General features: G+C 33.9%; 1 protein-coding gene across 47 annotated transcripts in view; it reads left to right on the top strand.

Moving 5' to 3' along the window:
• PTPRD (protein tyrosine phosphatase receptor type D) overlaps positions 1 to 20697 on the top strand; it is a 1168317-nt gene that overhangs the window by 475746 nt on the left and 671874 nt on the right. For all 47 annotated transcript variants that reach the window (XM_074533114.1, XM_074533153.1, XM_074533152.1 and 44 more), the window contains one exon: positions 8480 to 8528. The gene's annotated coding sequence lies outside the window, so the exon portion shown is untranslated. The remainder of the gene's footprint in view (positions 1 to 8479; positions 8529 to 20697) is intronic.

The following is a 20697-nucleotide window of genomic DNA, read 5'->3' as shown; positions in this document are numbered from 1 at the left end:
AGCATAAACCAGCAGTGCCATTGCAGCCAGGATAGCCAATGGTATTCTGGGGTGTATCAGGATGAGTGTGGGCAGCAGGTTGAGGGATATCAGCATCACTCTAGTTCACAGAATCACATAATCAGTGACAATCCAGGTTGGAAGGGACTGCAGTGGGTCATCTGTCCCTGCTCAAGAAAAGTAATCTCAGAGCACACTGCACAGGAATGTGTCCAGATGGTTCTTGAATATCTCCAGTGAGAGAGACTTCCACAACCTCTCTAGGCAATCTGTTCCAGTGCTTAGTCACCTCCACAGTAAAGTTCTTCCTCATGTTCAGGTGGAACTTTCTGTGCATCAGTTTCTGCCCACTGCTGTCACAGACTTTTTTTCACAGAAATCCTTTATTTGGGATTTGTGCATCTTCTGGGAAGCAAAGGCCCCAGAAGAAGAATGTAAACAATTATTATAGGCTGCTGTGAAATGTAGCAGGTGATCCTGTGATTGGCTCATGCTCCATGTTTCCAATTGGGGGCCAATCACAGAAGCAAGCTCAGGTACAGATTCCCTGGAGACAGAACTTTGTTATTCTTTCTTTCTATTCTTAGCTTAGCAGCCTCTGCAACTTCTCTCTTTATTCTTTTTAGTATAGTTATAATGTATTTTATATCATATATCAATATATCCAGCCTTCTGATCAAGAAACAAGATTCTCGTCCTTCTCTCACCCCAGCGACCTCCTCAGGTCGCTGCAATACACTGCCTCTTGTCCTGTTACTTGGCACCACTGAGAAGAGCCTGGTCCATCCTTTTGGTTCCCCATTTTAGATATCAATACACATTTTGTCTCTTCCCAAGGCTGAACCAACTTCAACATGAGACGAGGTCAATTGGTTTGAGCATGATGCTAATAAAGCCAAGGCCATCCCTGGATGGGCAAATCACTGAAGGGTTGGGCTCCATGATCCTTGTAGTTCAGGTCACCCAGGGAGTTTTGGAGTCTCCCTCTCTGGAAACATTCAAAATCCACCGGGACACATTCCTGTGTGCCTTTGCCTTGGCAGGGAAGTTGGATGATCTAAAGAGGTCCTTTGCAACTCAAAATATTCTGTGGTTCTGTGAAACATCAAAACTGGGATGTTAGTATAAGCAATACTAATATAGCTACATTTATAAATGGACATTATGAAGGGAACTACTATGTTTAAAAGGCTAAGTATCTTACAACTCATTCATCTCATAGGATTACTTCTTCCTCCTCCTGTGAAACTCTTAATAATGTATTTTCTTAAAAATATTTAGGTTGCAGATTTCTTTTTGCTTGCAGATTTGATGAACTTTAAACTTGTTTAATTTTTTTTGCTTGTTTTTAGAAAAATTGAGTAAATTTTCTGTTAGTATAAAATAACATTGTAACATTTAACTGGATTCTGTAAATTGTGGAATCAATTAGGTTTTATATCTGTTCTTTCCAAGTTCCACCACTAAGTTTATATCATTAATTCAGCATGGCTTTTTGTCTTGCATCAAGTGAGATTATTATTTTGTTGATTTTACCAAGTATTTTGTGGTGTGTTTTCTGATAAAGATGTATTTTTCATAGTTAAGATTTGCAGAGGATATTTGGAAGGTGATGTTAGACTCAGATTTGATATTTAGTGATTCTAATACTCTACATTCCATAAGTTGTCTGAATAAACCAGGATCTTTTAAATTCTTTACATACATTGACTTTATAGTTTTTGCAACTGCTTGGGAAATGGATTAACCATAAATGGAGATCTGTGTGATAAGACTATATGACTATTCCGACATTTGAGACTAAAGCATGTGGGAGTGGCCTTTCTATATGGTCATTTAAAAGATTGACTGTCTTATGCTGATATTACTTCTTTTTTCTGCTTTGTGTGCAAATTGATTCAATAGAAAAAAAATCTTGCAAAAATATCAGATGAAAAAGTGCAATTAAAATATTATATAAAGGTGAAAACACTCCAAAGGCAATGAAGTTTTAAATTTGCTTTACAAAGAATTAATAAATTTGAATTCTGATGACTAACATTTTTATATGATTGAAATTCCACCACAGTGTTAACTCTAAAAATTTATTCTAATTGGAAGATAGAATCTCTAAAAAACAGCTTCAAGAACTGAATAGCATGTAAACTGAAGGCTTAGAACAAATATTATAATTGCATATTTTTATTTTCAATAATGCAATTAATTTTATTACTCAGTGCATAAAGTCCTGATTCATAAATAACTCATGTTACATGACATACTGTTGCTAATACCATTTCAGTTCTTTATCTGAAAAGAGACATTTCTGTTTCTTCCAGAGCTGCCTTTTCTCTAATAAGTGTCAGATGACAGTATGATAACAACCTCTAACAACCATCCATGCTAGCATCTATATTGTACCTATTAGTAGCAAGAGTTCACAATACAGTTGCATTCAGTTTTTACATTAAGGACGTTTCAGCAGTTCTTCTTCAGCTACAGGTTTTTAATTTGTGAGTCATTTTTAAACCAATAAAATTGTTCCCAAATATATTTAAACTGAAAAAAATCTCCCTTTAGTAGTTTCAGTTCATATCTTTATGAATAAGTAAAAAAAAAGGGTTATGTTCAGTTCCTGTAAAGGTAATTAGCATGTTATGCATTTGGTAATAAATTAATAGTCTCCATTTTAGCATTACATTAAAAAGACAGTAACATAACTGGTATCCTGCACTTCTTGTGAACATCTGCAAATTTAAAGACCTAGACAACAACATGAGAAAAAAGCCAAAACAGCTTTTTTTCTAAGTACTGTTGGACTTCATCCCTTTCACGTCAGAATATGTTTGACTTCCCTGATTTCAATTTGTTGTTAAAAATGCTGGAAAGATAAAAGATGAAAGATGTTAGAATAAACTGATTTGAACCATTCTTCCTCTGAAAATTATATAGAATCTCTCCAGAAGTGCTGAGCTTTGTTGTCTATTTAAAATCAGTTGCATGGTCATAGGCCTTTAAAGAAGCTTTTGTTATTAAAGTGTGGATATTTACAATACAACATTTAAAGATACCTGTATTTACATTCTTAACCCACAATACAGATTTTATAGACAAGCATTTCTGAAGGAATGTAAAACTAAAGTGACAAGCCACCTGCAACTTTGACTTTAAAATTACCAATATGGTGCTGAAAGCAAATATTAATGTCAGTGCAGCTTGAGAAAGATTCATACTGTTTATAAATGGTGATAATTATGAGAGAATTACTTTTGCTGAAATGTTTTTTTATGTTTTTGACTCTGTAAGTCCAATTTATTTACAAACTGCTCAAACATTATATTTTCCATGATGAGAAAAAAAAGGAAATATTATATAATTACAATTTCATTAAGGGGGATGTAGGGTGTACTATTACATTCTTTTAAGCAGACCAGTAAAGTGTGGATGAGATGTAGCCACCAACTGTTTGAAAAAATTACTTTCAGTTAACGAGGAGTCATTATTAATCATTTCAGCTGGAGAGTTCCACAGGGGGCTGTTTTGGCCATGCTGTTTTTCAGCATCTAAAAGAAAAGAGATTTGAATGACAGAAGAAACCATAAGCTTTAAAAATCTCTGGCTGATAGATAGCTGGGCAGGATTGCAAGTGCTCCAGAGGATAGGATTAGAATTTATAAAAATCCTAACAAATTATAACAATTTATACAAAACAAAGTGTGCAAGAAAAGTACAAGGATGCCATGACACAATGCACAAATTAAATAAAAATAATTGGATAGACTGCAGCAACACAAAATTTTAATATAGCGTAATATTAAAATTTTTTTGCAACATAGACAAATTCTTTAAGAAATCCCACACTACTGCTTGTTGCGCCATCAAAATTTCATGACCTGTTTAAGCATACCATATCTCCTTTCCTGATTTCTCTATGCTCACGGTACTGCTTTTAAAGGCAAGTAGTGAAGGGGAAAGTGAGGATTCACACAAGCAAATAATAACAAGCTCTGTGTCTGAGCATCATCAACACTGGAATCAAAGAGCATCTGCCTTGAAGGTCAGGTATAGCCTTCCCAGCATATAAACATTCCAGCATAGAAACAAAAGGAGCTAACAAATTAACACAGCAAGGAAAAATTAGTCTGTAACAGAAAACTTTTGACGGTATTGTCATGTAATGGATACAGGATCTTTGCTGTTGTAGGGAATCCCAAACTGCAATATTACGGTGACAAGGCTGGATGGGTTTTCAGTATATCTGCCAGGAAATGTATATGTGTTGTAATTAATATAATCTCCATAAAATAATTGAATTACATATGGGTTTGTGGTTTTAGGCTTTGATATATGAACACCTGTATTTACTTATAAACCAGAATATTCCTTCAGGAGAATTAGAAAAAAGGATTCTATAATTTAATGGAACTTTTTGATTTCTTCAGGAGGCATTTTTTGTGGCTTTTGAAGAAATGTTATGAGATTGACAAAGGTTATGATTCAGCAACAATAGAAAAATGTTGTGAAATGTCTGTTGTCAGAATATTACAAAAATTAAAACACACAGATCAAACATAAAATTGGGAATAATAACATTTGGCATTTTTTTTAAGTGAAGGAGACACAGATATCAGGAAAATTACAGAGCAATCCTAAATACAATGCATTCCTACTGTTCTTACATTAGGTTAAACTCAAATCTGTTTCCAGTTTTGAAAGAACTAGACAACACAATAGTCTATGTAACTATTGCTGATCTCTTTTACATTATACTATTTTTCTAAAAATCTAAGAAATGGCAAAGGATCTTGTATTAATAGAATAATAGAATCATTAAGATTGGAAAAGATCTTAAGGCTAATCAAGTCCAACCTTTCACCAAGCACTGCTATGTTCCCCACTAAACCATTTGCCCAAGCACCACACCTACATATTTTTGAACACTTCCAGAAATGGTGCAGCCCTGAGCAACCTTTTCCAATGCCTGACCACCCTTTCAGTGAAGGAATTTTTACTAATCTACAATCTCCCCTGATGTAACTAGAGGCCATTTCTTCTCCTCCCATCTCTTGTCACCTGTGAGAAAAGGCTGATCCCCCACCTCACTACAACTCCCTTTTAGACATTAGCAGAGATCAGTAAGATCCTGCTTGAGCTTCCCTTTCTCCACGAAAAAAATTTAAGATAATTTAGACATGCAAAAATAATCAGATATTGGCGCAAAAATCTAATTTAAACTTAAACAAAATGTTTAAAATTTCTCTTTCATAGTCCATTTGGAACACCCTTAACTTTTAATTTTGTCCTCCTTTTGGAGTAGATATCTCAGGATGCTAATAGTGGGAGTGAAATAAAATTTTGGACAATGTTTTTCCTAGGATTGGATTTAACTTTTCAAGTCTTTTGATACTTGGCAAAACCTTTGCAAAGAAAATTAAAATTAATGGGCGATAGTAATACACACTGTTGGAATTCCTTCTGGAATTTGTCTTCGTATTCATCATCATAAAGTAGAGGAAATTATTTTCTATGCTGAATTATAAACAGTATTTAAAATTCTAATTGCAAAAATACCATTGAAAACAACATTTTATTCCCTTCCCTTTTTTTTTACCTGATCTGCTGAAAAGGAAGTATAGTATCATTGTCCAGTACTGAGTCATCATGGCGTGATAGTTACTGCCTGGCAGTTCATACGGTGCCTTTAAAAAGGAGGAGGTATGAAAGGACTTTGAAAATGAAATAGTCTACTTAGTTAATGAACATTATCAGTGGTTTTTACTGAAGTGATAATCCCAATAGAATAAAGCATTTTCTTATAATAGCCTCTTTCTTGTTTTCTAAAGTTGTGATGATTGCAGGTTTGGTGAAATTTAAACAATTTTGTACAAATGAGATTTAAAAACTTGACAGTTGTTGAAGAAACATCCTGTAATAGTGGAAACTTGCTAAACATTTAAATTATTGCTGAATAATGTCCTTGAGTTATGTGTGCAAACTTAGAGAATAAATCACTTTTTATATTAAATAAAACCAAATTATTTCCAGGAGGCAGAGTTCCTGTTCTCTTTAAAGTACAATTAATTTCTGGCAATACAATACAATGAACTATCTTATTGATATTTTCAATTCATATAGAAAGAAATAATGTATAAAAATAGCATTTTCATCTAAACCTGAGAGTGTATAATTAAAACTCCCAAGATGGGAGTTTTACAGAGTGGGCAAGTTTGTGAACAAAGAGAGTTTGTAACTTTTCTGGATCAATATTTTAGTTCACATCAGAACTAAGATTATGCTTAAGGATTATTAGCATATAATTTCCCAATTTTAACTACTTGGAGGCCTTCTATGTAAGGATCAGAGTGCTGCCACAATGTAATTTTGTAGGGAAGGTAGTAATATAGAGGGTTTTTCACCCAATTTCTATTCTGGGTAACTTTTTTTCCTCCAGTTTGTTAAAACTAGAGCGAAATAGTCTAGCATAATTGTCCCAACAGAGATTAAAAATAATAAAATAGAAAAAAGTTGTAGAGACTTAGGTTAATTTAGACTCTTAAGACAGTGCTTTCAAAGTATATTTAGTTTAAGAGGTACATTTTCACTTGCACTGTGATTCTCCTATCAGATTTCATATACTGGTGCTGTTCTAAGACAAGGAAGGGGAAGAGAAATAAAAAATACCAAAAAATTGTTGTGAGAAAAAGTTAAACTATTAAAATAAGAATTTTGTTGGTTTGTTTGGGTTTTCCTTGCTTTTCCCCCCTAGCCAAATAGTAACAATATTGCATGATGACTTCTGCAGAGACAACAGACAGCAGGCTGAGAGACCTAAGACTAAATGTATTTTTATGGTGTGAATTCTGAGGTCTTAAGCTTGAAGACATTGATGAGGTTCTGCTCAATTTTCCCTGATAAATGTTCAGCTCAAACCCTAGTAAGAAACTAAAAATAAAACAACTAGACTACTTTAATATAAAGAAAGGGTAAATAGATATATTTTTATCCTCATATTATTTTTTTGAATATGTAAAATCCTTTGGGAAAAAAATCTGCTAATCTTTGAGAAATGAAACCAACCCCAAACCAACAAACAAACCCAAAATCCAAGAGTAATCCCTCAAAACAAACAAACAAGCAAACAAAACAACCAATATAAAAAAAATAAACCAACAACCAAAAAACCCCACAAATCTAATTTATGTAATGCAAACACCATGGAAAAAGTGTTAAAACTTGGCAAGACTGCAAGAACTGAATGGATAATCTGTTAAAAGGATGTCTTGAATAATCTTAAGATTACAGAGGCATACATGCTTCCTCCAAAGCATGGAGATTACCAATACAGTATCTTATATTCTCCTATTATATGTTAATTATCATTAGCATAAAACTAAAATAAATTCTATATTATGTTTATGTAATTTTTCTATGCATCTTTCTTTTCTACTATCCAAGGAGACACATTTTTATTTTCGGTATTTTCTGATATTTATTTACCAGATTTTAAATTTTGAGCATTAATCTTCATTAATGTTGCACCGGAAAGAGAAAAATGCCTGTAGAAAAAAAGTTGGAAAGTAATTTGCTGTAGGAAAATCAATTTTAGATTGTTTTTATTAAGCTAATGTGTAACCTCAAACCTTATTAATGGAATAACCATGGTTATAGTATTGATAATTTTAACAAATCTAAGCAATTATAAAGAAATGCATCCAGTTCCATGAAATGAATGTTAATTCAATGATAAATCATTTGTATTTGATGATCATAAAGGAATTTGCTGCACTAATCTGTTTTCTTCCTCTGCTTTTGTAGAAAGCATTTCCTCTTTGCAGCTCCGTATTTACAAACATCCATGTCCAATAGTCAGTCAGCAATAGTCAGATTCTATTGCTTCTACCCTGTTGCATTTTCATCAGTCATCACAAAGCATTCTGACCCCTTTCAAACAGCAAAATATATCCTTTTTTATTATTTTAATTGTGTTGATTTCTCCCTCCTAGAACTGAAATCCTAAAATATGGTCTGATGTTTTTTATTACTTTCTAAACATAAAAGTAATTTGTTTTCCAAAGGAAATTTTTATGTTCAAATAAACTTCTCAAGTCATAATTTAAATTGCTCTGGTGTGCTGTCGGAGTTCTTCTATCCAGATGTCCCTGGAGTTTACTGGTGTCCACAGAAATTCACAAATTTTAATTTCCAGGAGAGAGCTCAAAATTGATTTTCTTCAAAACACTGTTGGGGTGTAGGGAGAGGAAGATTGAACACACTTGAAAGCTTGGGCTTTTATTGGGCTGCTTTTCTGACATAAAATGTGCTTCTTTTGGACTGTACTATTTGAGGTTTAAGTCAATTGATATTCATGTAGGGTATATGTAAGTTAATTATTTGTGGTTTTTACAAGTATTGAACAAGCATTTACTTGTTTTGTTCTATATCTAATGTCTGACTATTTATTGTCAGTGGTGATAGAAAGCTTTTGTTTTGTGTTTTTCAGATCTCAGGATAGAGTTGTTTTGATTGTGTTCCAAACCTGCAAGCTCAGGGTGAGTAATAAGTTTTGTTATTTCTTTATCCTGAATTGGAATGGTTCTGTGAATAATTGTTTTCTACCATATGATCATATTTTGTCACACGTAAAAAGCCCAAAGAAGTCCCACCAAGTCTGTGATAACAATAACCAGTAATATCAGTGATTAATTAATCTCTATTTATTTCAAGATATTGTGAGGAAGAAGGAGTTTTTTAGGCTTACCTCATAACAGTAAAATGAAATTGTTCGTGTTTTGTTTGTTTGTAGTATTTTAACATAGTTTGACTGAAGACATCATTTCATAACTGTACTTCAATGCACTATGTGTAATTTGAACATTTTGCATTTGGAGACTAACATAGTCATCAAACACAGAAAATGATGAAATTTCAGAGAGGGAGAGATAACATGAACCAAGGAGAAAACAATCTGCAAAATGACAGAGGTTCTCCAGTTGTAAACTGCATTTCTGTACATTAAATAACTGGTGAGAAACCCTCTTTTAGGAGTGAATCAGGGCCAAGCAGCAGAAAACAGTAATACAGCCATGTTACAGGTTCTATCAAAATTATTTCTTACTGTCAGGATTTTTATCTTACAATGTGAGGGATAAGACAGATACCTGTTGTAATGAAAACTAAAATGACTGAAAACCTATGGTTGCCATAAATTAATTCTTATACTTTTCCATAAACTTAAGTTTTTTGAGAAATGTCATGTTACCATGAAGTCAATTGAACAAAATACAGTGATATTTAGCTTGTTCCTGAAATAATTTAATAAGTAATGCAATAAAACTATTGAGACAAACAAGCCTAAACAGGTTACCAGAGTATTCTCCTGTGTTTTAAGCTCGTTTCATAATATTCGACTTAACAAAGTAAAGTGCTTGTTTCATAACAAGGGACAATATGATTAGCATGCAATTGAGATCAAACTCTTGACTAAACCTTATTTGTACAACACAGATAGCTGTCATACTGTGCATAGATGGGCAGCAAACGGCACTTCTAGACAGTGGAAACTAAACCCAGGAGAGCAGATCTGTCAGCTTTGCTTTGTGTTTCCACTCACTGTGTGAAGGTAGTAGGTCAGTTTTTCCATGTTGCTACTTTTGTATTGAGTTACAAATTTTTTATGGCATATTTCTGTTTCAAAGACTTCTTGTGAAAGCCTAAAATTTAAAATTTTGTATCATCAATTAAAGAAAATAATGTAAAATATTCTTCCTTAATATTTAGGCAGCTCTGGTGGACTTTGATTTCATTTTGTTTTTGCTGGTTTTCCATGACTTTATTTCTTGTTCTTTTGCTCAGTCCTTCAGAATGAGATTGATCATTGCTATCCCATAATTCTTTATAAGTAAGCAAATCTGCTATCATCAAAACTGCTAACTGTATAGATAATGCCTTGTGAAGTTTGTTAATTTCTGGTGGTTGAGGAAACACTGTCAGCATTTAATAAAAATACACTGAAGTCACTGTTAGAGAAGTCTCACTATAATTCTCGTATATTAGTTAATATAAGATTCCTACAAACATTTTCCTTTTATGTTTTGACAAACTGATGCTATAAAATACACACAAGCATATACGTGTGTGTTTATTGTGTATAATAAAGCTTGATTTTCAAAGAAAGTATACAAAGACAATGGTATATCATGGTTTGAGGAACTTTTATTTTACAGAACTTTTATAGGTATGAATACAGGAGGCAGCTAAGCTAACTGCATTAACTAATTGATATATATAATAAAATTATGGTAAATTAACAGGGAGGAGGATTAGATATTAAAAAAAATAATACAAATAGACCTCCCCAAGGAATACAAAAGAGAAATCATTAACTTTTGAGGGAAAATCCAGGAAAAAACCTCTCAAACCACCAAAAAACCAAAAAAAGAAGAAAAAAGCCACAAACCCACAAAAAACCCAATTTGCCTCTTCTGTAAATTGGATCACTTAAGTTCAGCATAGTTGGAGCAATTAAAAGAGCCCTCTTACATATTAAATCCCTACCCCATCTGGTAGGGATTTAATATGTAAGAGGGCTCTTTTCCAACATTATCATCTTACCAATCTACTTAAAGTAGAAAGATAAATAGTCTAATTAATTCCTTGCTTGAATTAATAAAGTTCAATTATGCCAGTAAAGCATGGGATTCTCCTCAGCATTGTTTGTAAACTGTATGTACAGCAGATTTTTACATTGTTTTATTGGAATGAAATTTTTATACATAAAAGTGATGCAGCTGACTGAAGTAGAGCAGAGCAGCAGAACAGTAGAACAGACAATGATAGAGACAGCTACTGGACATTAAAGAATCCTTGAAAAATTTGGATCTAAACCATGCTTGGTTGAGTTAGAATTTTAAAGAAAAGTTTGTGGTATGCCTGATTTAATAATTTATTATAATAACTCTAAAAACAGGACACACAAAGCTAAGAAATACTAGTACTGATTTTCTAAATCTTACTGAGTTGTTTCACTTTTTTCTGATAATGATGTTATATTACTTATATATTTAAGAAGTATTACCCAATAAATAAATAATTTCAAATGTCTTCTTCACTTAAGAATTACATGATTGTTCTCATGGAGATTTGAAAAAAAGGAAAATTAGCTGATAGAGAACTAATGGATGAAAATAAATATTTCACTGGAAAATGAATACCAGAAACTTACCCAACCTTATGTCTAAGTCCTGTCCATGCCAACCTCTAATGGCAGTACTTATATTTTTATACAAAAGAAATAAATAACAGTTAAAAATAAATAAATCTAAGTAAAAGAAGGCACCCACAAAAACAAAAACATAAACCCAAAGAACCCATTTTTCTCTGCTCTACTTATTTTTACCATTTTTTCTAGTTCTCTCATAGTTCGTTTATGACTTTTTTTAACTCCTTTTATATACTTTTTTTATCTGTTGCCTCATGTGATTAAAAAAGGAAAATAAAATTTCAAGACTATGGCAAATTTTCTCAAAAAATCTACAAATCAGCAACTTAAATTTGCAAATATTCCTTTAGAAGCAAATATTTATTTTAAAAAATATACAGTAAAAGAAAACAAAAAACATCAGTTTCCTGACACCTTGTGGATGATATGAGATGATATGAGTCTGTAAGGGGCAGCATGGAATTTCAGAAGTTTTGAAGGATGTGTCTCTCCACTCAGGACGTTAAGCAACTGAATCAATTCTGCTAACTTTGCATAGTTGTCTTTTTCACCCTTTTGAAAGCAGTGGCAGGAAGGAAGTAGACATGAAGAGTGAGCTTGAGTTTTGTTGTACGTTCAGCTTGTGATGTCTAGTTCTCCAGACTGACACTTATGAAAACAATTTCCATCAACCTGTGTGTGTGACAATATTTTATCATCCCAGAAATACCATAATTTTATTTTTTTATAACTTCTTATATTTTTAAATGATCTAGAAAATCAATATAATATCAAACACCTATTTCTCAATTTTAAAATTAATCTTTTTGAAGACAGACTTTGGAGACATAATCTCAAAATGCCATTTAACATGCATTCCTCTGAGTCGTGTATCGCAAATTATCAGATATATTTCTATAAGTATGCTTGTATGTTAGCTGGAAACACCTTGACACTAATAACTGCATTTAACATTGTATTTGGAGAACACTTTACTTCTGATTGCTTATTTACATATGAATGGATGAAAATAAATACAAATAAGTATGGACATATATATTTAAAAGCATATTAGTGTTCCTGAATGCATTCATATTTGATCCTGTATAGTCTCTGATTGCATTTTTGCATTGTAGATAGACAAGTATACATGCATACATAGAAATGTGTATTTATGCATTTCTAATGTGTAAAGTAGTATTTTCCTAAAAGCACTGTAAAAGTACTTAACCACTTGTTCTTTTTAATGTAAATTTTTAGCATAAGTGCAATAAAACATAGAAAAGTAGTACAGCAAATTTGTCTTTTAATACTTTTCATCCTGGGTTCACTAATGTGTGAAAAGGTATGGGCAGATTTTTTGCATGTCATATTATGGTAAAAGTAAAAGGTTGCATGTAAATTGCAAGTGAGTTTGGGGGTTCTTTCACTGTTTTTTTCCGGGGTTTGTTCGAAGTCACAAAAAATAACTCCTTTTAGAAAAAGTCTATCTTTCTTAAATATTAAAATGTACCACCTAAAAAAATTATTTATTTTATTTGAAACACCAAATAGTCACTACATTAGTTTTTTCATTAAGGAATAGGACCAATGCAAGTTAACCAACTTGGATAAAATGTGAAATGGAAAACAAAAACCCATTACACTGAAAACACTTTCTTTTTCTAATAAGGATACTTGGAAAATATTGATTAAAAAGTCCTACCATGGCCACAGCCTAGGGCAAATTATCATTAGAATGACAATATGCAGTCTTGATTATATTCTCTTTTTTACCTCTGAGACTGCCATTGCATCTCTTGGGAGTATGATTATTTCTGAAATTAAAATCAGCTTTAAAAGTAAAGGTAGATTGAATCTAATTTTCAGATTGATAGAGCTAAAATACAATGAGAGTAAATCTCTTCTAATGTAAACCAGAGACCAACATTATAACCCTCAGGGCTTTTCAATACTGATTATATCCTGTTCTTTACCAAGAACTTTGCTAGTTTTTGGCCAGTGATGGCTTAAGGGACAGGACTTGTGGACAAGAGACAGGGCTTATCCTATGTAGCTGCAAAGGAAACAAATTTGGTTGAATCTAAAGGAAGCTAAGCAAGGAAGAAATACTGGTGATATACATCTAAATGGGCATAAATTTTGGAATAATTTTCTCCAGTTAAATTGTTTAAATTATTTGATGGTTGGGAGACATGGCTCTCCTTTGACATACTAGAAATCACTTGTAATGGACACAGTAGTGGGTTCAATTATCAATGGATTATTAGAAATATTCTTAGACTGATTTTCTAAAATATCTTTGAACTTCTTCATCAATTCACAGCCATCCCATTAAACACAAATTTTCTTGGTTGTTTTCAAGATATGGGAAATAGGAAGAAATATTTTTAACTTATTAGCTTGTATTTGTAAGCTGTATCAGTATCTGCTTATGTAAGACTAGAATTGCTCCTTTTTTACAGAGGGTGTGTAATAGGAAATGTAAATTATAAGTTAAAAGTAAAATTTTCTCTTTCATCCAGCCCCTAACATTATTACAGGAATATGAAACAGAGAGGACCTAAAATTCAACATAGCAAGAAGTTTTGCTTTTATATTAGTAGAGATCTCCTAACTCTCCAAAGGAAGATATTTCTGCCCAAGACCAAAAGATACTGTACAACCATTTTGTAATGCTGCAAGAGACAGGTCATCCTCAGGACAACTGGTCTGCCTACCAGGTAGAGAGGGACATGGAGCAGCATAGCTTCCTCCTGTAATCCGGGAGAACACAATTAGTGACCTGCTGAGCCACTTAGATGCCCTTCTTGTGTCAATGGGACCAGAAATCCCATCCTAGGGTGATGAGGAAGCTGGAAGAAGAGCTCACCAAGCTAGTCTCCATCACTTTTCATCATTCCTGGCTCACCAAGGAGGTGCCAGACAACTGGAAACTATGCAATGTGACCATCCACACGAAGGGCTGGAAGGACACTGCAGGAAACTATGGCCCTGTCAGCCTGACCTTGGTGTGGCCAGGTTATGGAACAGATCTTCCTGAGCGCCATCACTCAGGACCTACAGAATGGTCAAGGGCTCAGACCCAACCAGCATGGATTTAGGAGACTGCCTGGCCAACCTGACTTCCTTTTATGACCAGATGTCCCCATCTGGTCCTCTGAAGAGGGACGTGTACCACTGGATAGATGGACCAAGTCCGATGACATCCGTCCAAGTGCCAGGTCCTGCACTTTGGCCACAACAAACCCCAAGCAGCACTACAGGCTGGGGCAGAGTGGCTGGGCAGTGGCCAGGCAGAAAGGGCCCTGGGGGTGCTGGTGACAGCAGCTGAGCATGAGCCAGCAGTGCCCAGGTGGCCAAGAAGGCCAATGGCATCCTGGCCTGTGCCAGCAATGGTGTGGCAGCAGGAGCAGGGCAGGGGATTGTCCCCCTGTACTCAGCACTGGTGAGGCCACACCTTGAGCATTGGTCCCTCAATATAACAAAGGTGCTGAGATGCTGGAGCATGTTTGGAAAGTGGCGAGGAGGCTGGTGAAAGGTCTGGAGCACAGTCCTGTGAAAAGCCATTGGAGGAAATGGGGCTGTTTAGCCTGGAGAAAAGAAGGTTCAGGGGAGACCTCATCACTCTCGACTCAATGGAGGGTGCAGCCAGGTGGGGGCTGCCCTCTTCTCCTAGGTTTGGATTGGATATTAGGGAGACATTCTTCACAGAAAGTGTGATTGGACTTGGAATGGACTACCCAGGGAAGGAATGGAGTCACTATCCCAGGAGGCATTTAAAATTGGATGTGGCCCTTAGTGCCGTGGTCTAGTTGATTCTGTAGTTAGAGAATCAGTGATACACACTATATCCCTGAAGTAAATTATAAAATTACATTATAGATTAATCTGAAACTTTTATTTTATTTAAGAGTAACCATTTATTTTCTGTTCTTAAAAAAAAAAGGATAAAAGGGGAAAGAAAAAGGAAAGAAGGGAAGTAATGATGCTTGAATAGCTTTTGGTGTTTTATAAATCTGTGAAATATTCTTCTAGATTTTTTTTTTCAAAACCTAATAAAAAGACTTCTATTAATGTTTGTGGCCTGCAAATTAAGTCCTTTTCCATGCACTTCTAATGAACTTGATCTTACTTGAACTTGTCAGTCAGGTCAAAATACATTATTTTTGTAGGCATGCAGGTATTTATACCTTTCACATGCATTTTCACTGGGCTTGTACAAAATCCAAAAAAAATGAGTCACAAGTTTATGCTACTACTTTGCATAAATTGAAAGGAAGATGAAATTTGCCTAATAAATATCTAAAGAGCTTTAAATATGCAGTATCCAATTTACTGCTTTACACATTGGGAACTAGAATTCAATCCATTCTGTTGTGTCTTTTATTTTCTCTATATTTTATATTTGTAATGAAAGCAGAGAAATGGTAACTTTACCCACTGCACTACTGAAAGTGTTGTTAAAGCACAAGTTTATCAGAGATTTCATAATTTAAATAAACTTAAAATTCACACTGAAAATAGAGAATTGAAAACAGAGAATTAAAAATAGACTGAGTATTTAGACAGTTGCTAGGCTATTGGACACAGGCTTCAAATGATAATGTCCTGTCTTTTCATCTTCATCCAGCTTCTGCTCATGAATGAAACAAATTTTCTCAGAGAATAATCTTCTTGAAAAGTACCTCACAAATTGTCAAAAATTGTGGACCTATAAAGAGTTGAGCTGAAATCTGGACAATATTTGTTTGAGGAAGTTGCAAAATAAGCAAACTTTTTTGCATTTCATACACAGTTATGGTTGCTTTTCAGAAGTTAAATCAGAAGCTGTCATGTGAAAATACATGTACAACAAGGCATTTTCTCAATACTTACTATCCCTGAACAAATATTGGACAAAACCTTTTATTATCTTATTATCTTTTTTTTCAGGGGAATGTATTCTTTTGAGTGTGTTCATGTGCATGTTCTGTCGAAGAGTTTTCCTGAGTCTTTATGCTCAGTAAGATATTGTATAGAAATAAAACCTGAAAAATTGCATAATGAAAACCCCTCTTATACTTGGGTTGATGGGTCCCACAAAAGCATTTCATTTCCTGGACAGATGGAGGACAAAATTCTTAGTGGCTCATTTTCAAAGATTTGTCCAATAGGTTACTCACATTCATTTGGGAATTGAGTACAGTAAAATCTGATCTCAACTGAGTATTTCAAAATTTTTAGGAGAAAATCACTTATCATGTATAGAAATACACAACGAACTTTAGTATTAGTCCTGAACAAAAGACTGTTAAATTATTTTAATTCATAACTCCAATTAAGAATAGTGTTTTGAATAGATGCATCAAAGACCATAAAACAAAATCTAAGCCAGGTCAAAGATTCAGCTGTCTCAGCATGACTTTTCTAGTGGTGCTTGGCTGCAAAGATTTAAGTGATTTTTCTTCTGCGCTAGCTTCCATCTTCTGTCAGTCTGACTGTCTGTTCCACTCAGCTCACTGTTTTACACTGAAATGGAAAAGTGAGAAAGGATAATGAAGAAATCTGAAAACACTTCAGATCCTTGTCATTTTAGATTTCATTACTGAGTAAAGTTTCTAATGTGGCAAAAAAAAGTAAAGTTGGTCGGTGGCAAATTCAATCAATCTTTTAAATACAAAAAAAAAATTCATTTCAAAAATGAAATTCCATAGAAATTTTAATCTAATTTTAAATTTAAAGAGACTAGAGAGGGGAAAAATAAAGTCCATGTCATGTGTTGTGTAATTCTAGCAGTTCCTTCCAGTACAATCTCTTTCTTCCATCTCCTCCAGTCCACTGGCATTTGCGTGGTGATAAATTGCTTGCAGCACATCTGAATGTACAACTTGAATAGGTGTATGCAGCTTCAAGGATACGATTTTCTTGTTTGTTTTTCCCACATGACATATCAAAAGTAAGGAATTTATATACTATTATTTGTCCTTTTGAACTTTGGTAACCCTCTCAATGTTTATCAATGTTTGTGTCTGAACTGAAACTTGGTGTTTATTTAGACTATGTGTATACTCAGAGACCAAGATTAACCTTATGCTGGATCATCTTATCAATAATGAGGAATTAGGAGAAGAAAATAGAGGTAGCCTGCATTCAGAAACAACATTGATGTGTATTCATGTCTGCAAAAGTCTTTCAACAAAAAGCAGGCAATTCTAGAGGTAATAACAGAGGAGATTTCATTGTGTGACTGGGTGGAATTCAACATCCCATATGTCTGCTTTACATGACAGATTATTAATAAACTGCCACTGTCATCAGGAAATACAATTGGCAGTGACTGCCTTTTCTGAATTAAATTTTTAGAAGTATAATCTTAAGTATTCTTGCTCTCTAATACACTTTCTTTTGGTGCAAGCCATTCACTTTATGCAGAAAATACACTTGGTTCTTGTGCCATATAGATTGAAAAAAAATACATAACAGGATAGTAGCACACAAATCAACTTTACTCATTTTGCTGTGCAAAAAATGAGTACTGGAGAAGATAGGGCTATTCTTGCACCTGGACATATGGAAAATGTTATGGGAAATATTCCAACCCATAATAGAAATCAGACTTCTCCAAACAGAGACACACAGACATATTGTTAATAAGTTATAGGGTTTTCAAACTTTAGAGGCTTTTTACTTGCTTCCAAAATCACTGCAAACCCCTTTGCTGATCAATCACAGTGAAAACCTCATAAAATTTCCATTAATCCTAGATATAGGTTATACACAGATATACTCTGGATAATGAAATATCAGATAATTCCTTCACAAAGAGTAGTTCTTTATGAAGTAAGGAGTGAAATTATTGCATAATATGGACAACATATCGTTGCTTTGACGCCTATTTTGTTGCATATTTATGCACTTTGAGTAGATTTTTCTATGTAAGATATATGTCTTCTCTCTTCAAATTCCAAAATATTTAGGGTGAAATAGCAGGATTAATATGCAGTGGCTAACATGTGCAAAAGAATCTTCTGCGAGGGACTGCCTTGGAAGAGAGCAAGCAAAAGCTTCATTCCAAAATGAAATTCAGGCTACATTAATTAATTCATCTTAAACTAACCAAAAGCATAGATGCAAATGAACATATATTTTTCCCTTTTTCTTTTTCCTTTTCTTTTTCTTTTTCATGTTCTTTTTCTTTTTCTTTTTCTTTTTTACTTTTGCTTCTTTTATGGGTTTCCTTTTGTTTTTCCTTTTGCTTTTCCTTTTGCTTTTCTTTTCTCTTATGCTTTTCCTTTCGCTTTTCTCTATTTCAGGTACAGGATTATATGATAAAACTGTAAAAGAGCAAGGTTGGGCCATTGTCAGAGTATCATCTGCAATTGTTTTACTTCTATGTGAAAAATAAATTGCTGTGTATGTTTAAGGCATTAGTTCATATCAGCTCTGCTACCCATAAGGAGAGAATTGAAGTACTTTTCTTCCATCTATATCTCTTTTTAATTGTATGAAGATCTATGATAACAGTAATCTAGGAATGTTGAAGTTAATATAATTGGTAGGAGTTGAGTGGAGGCAAATGTCCTTTAGAGAGGTTCTTTGATATTTGTACTGCTACCTTTTTAAAGAGATGTAGAAGAGAGGAAGAATACAAGGAGCTCCAAGACAATGTGAAGCTCTCACCACCAAGTCTGAATATCCTGCCACAGACAGGGACACCTTTCACCAGAACAGATTGCTCAAAGTCCCTGCCATTGAAATAGTTTTAGGGGGACATTCACAACTTGGGGCAACTTATACAGTGTCTCACCACCTTCATAATAAAAAAAAATTCTTGTTGATGTCCTGTCTCATTAATTATTTACTCTTCTGAGTCATTTAGAACAAAAATAGACTAATCTTTCTAATATCTATGAGGTTCCCTTTTTGTCATTCCTAGAAATTACATTTTTACATAATTTTCCATCAATCTTGACTTTATATTTGTCCCCATACATCTGAAAGCATGCCTAGTTTCTGGAGAAAAGATGACTGAAAAATATGAAACACTTTTCTTTTTTAATTCCTTCTTTTTTTGGCTGCTATGCTGCAGCTTCTTTATACTTACCCATTTCCAGACATTTTAAACATGGAATCTACCTTAAAAGTATCTTAAAGAGCTATGACTACCATCAGTGTATTATTAATGTATTTTTTTCCTCTGGTTTTAATGTGGTAAAAAAATGCTGCAATCTCAGGAAATCTTCACCCTTTAGAATAAAACCAACTCCTTCTCCAGGTAGCACTGGACACAAGTTTTTACCTGCAGTTTCCAAGAACTATACTCATCCATTTTAATTAAATTTTCTGTTAAATTTTAGAAACCATGAAATTTCAGTAACAATTCCAGTAACCAAAAGTTACTGCTGTTTTAAATAATTTCTTCTTTTTTCTTCATGGTTTGATTTGCCAGTCTCAGAAGAGGACAATATTTCTGATTATGCAGAATTACCTTAAGGTTCAGTGTGAGCAGGGAAAGAGCGCGGTAAGAGTGTCCAAATACCACTACGTGCAGCATACATATTTAAGAAATTATTAATGTGCATACAGGATCCTAAATTACCTATGAAAAATATCTAATGCAAGATCTTGGCTAGCCTCAGTGGCTCATGTCATCTGGGAAGGAAATGTAGCCTGAAAAAAACTGGAAAATCCCCAAACCTTCCTTCCAGTGACTCCTCACCAAACAAACAAAAAAAAAAATTCAAACAAGGTAGAAAAACATTGTACCAATTTTATCAGTTTCACTCATTTCTGCTGCCTGAACATGAGCGAGTTTAAACCAAAGGAAATATACATTGGCATGAGATGTTCCTAGACAAGAAGCTGTTTCTGAAAGTGTATTACAGATTTCAGCCTGTATCCCCCCATCCACCAAAACCATGGACATGATTCTGAGTGCAGAGATAACACAAAGGCTTCTTCCTAATGAGTTCCTTCATATCCAGCAGGATGTCTATCAGGTTTGCCTCTTTTTATTCCTATTAATTAGCCATAAGGCTTTTTTTCCTAGGTACTTCTGAACCATTTAGAACAAAAAAAAAAAAAAAAAAAAGGAAATAGAGATTATGAAAAATGTAGTAGATGGTATTTCTCCTGATCAGACATCCACCCCATCATAAGACAGAAGAATATTCTCCTCCAGACTCTAATCTTTAGCAAATGTTCTTCCTAGTGTTATGACCACTTTTTTTTCTTCTCTCCTTCTTTGGGATATTTGAGCCTGATGCCTTAAGTTTTAGCTTTCATATTTTCATATGCTCTCAAGGCGTCAAGCCAATATTCCATTTGTTGACCTTTTAAAACAAAAGCAAAGACAAAGAAATGCTCTGTGCAAAAATTCTGTCATGCCAGGTCTATGTTCCTTTCCAATCAAAGCAATCTACTCATTCATAGAGTAAAAGAAAGAGATCCTGATAATTAAGAACTTTGAATTGTGTTCTTTTTATGTTGCTTGGTCTGTTCTGATTGATCATTATTGCTCTCAGCTCCTTTTCCCTATG

This window comes from Zonotrichia albicollis, chromosome Z, assembly GCF_047830755.1.
Source record: "Zonotrichia albicollis isolate bZonAlb1 chromosome Z, bZonAlb1.hap1, whole genome shotgun sequence".
Classification (NCBI taxonomy): domain Eukaryota; kingdom Metazoa; phylum Chordata; class Aves; order Passeriformes; family Passerellidae; genus Zonotrichia; species Zonotrichia albicollis.
This window is presented reverse-complemented; position numbering and strand designations above follow the sequence as displayed.